The sequence below is a fragment of the Pipra filicauda genome, unplaced genomic scaffold, assembly GCF_003945595.2.
Source record: "Pipra filicauda isolate LSUMZ 115617 unplaced genomic scaffold, ASM394559v2 scaffold119_size3216105_pilon, whole genome shotgun sequence".
Lineage (NCBI taxonomy): Eukaryota > Metazoa > Chordata > Aves > Passeriformes > Pipridae > Pipra > Pipra filicauda.
Window position 1 is genome coordinate 1,018,267 of NW_024103651.1, and position 1,014 is coordinate 1,019,280.

The window sequence follows — 1,014 nt, forward strand, 5'->3', positions numbered from 1 at the left end:
AGCAGATAAAACTGACGACATGTGTAATTTTTTCTTATAACAAATCCAAGTAATTGCAAGGAAATTTCATTTTCCTCCCCATTTAACCCCAATTATTTTCATTTAATCACAGAAATGTAACTATTTCCCTCCAAACCAGCCTGCTTTGCGTGTGAAACATCGTTTCCAACATGCGCTTGGGTTCAGGCACATTCCTAATCCCCTAAAACAAACACAGTGAGCAGGACAGCACGTCCCAGCATATGTGGCACTGCTGGGAGGACTCATTGGCTCTGGTTGCATTGGCAGACACAACATGGATTTAGTGGGGCAGGAGCAATGCTGTCTTTGTGAGAACTATCATTTCGTGCATCATGATTTGGTACAGATGTCACCAAGTTGGGTGAGTGTTGATTGGCTTGAGGGTTTCCCTGCAGTGGGATCTGGAGAGGCTGGATCAATGGACTGAGGCCAATTGTATGAGATTCAATAAGGTGAAATCTTGCACTTCAGTCACCACAACTCCATGCAAAGCTATAGGCTGGGGGAAGAGTGGCTGGAAAGCTGCCCCATGGAAGAAAACCTGTGGATGCTGGTTGAACAGCTGGCTGAATACAAGTCAGTGTGTGCCCAGCTGGCCAGGAAGGCCAATGGCATCTTGGCTTGTACCAGCAATAGTGTGACCAGCAGGACGAGGGCAGTGATTGTCCCCATGAACTCAGCACTGGTGAGGCCACACCTTGAAACCTGTGTTCAGTTTTGGGGCCCCTCACTACAAGACACACATTGAGGTGCTGGAACGTGTTCAGAGCTGGGGAAGGGTCTGGAGCACAAGTCTGGTGAGGAGCAACTGTGGGAGCTGGGGATGTTCAGCTTGGAGAAAAGGAGGCTCAGAGATCTCACTCTCTACAACTCCCTGAAACTAGGCTCTTCTTGCAGGTAACAAGTGATAGGACAAGGGGAAACAGCTTCAAGTTGTGCCGGGGGAGGTTTAACTTCGATATAAGGAAGAATTTTTTCAGTTGAAGCGTTGTC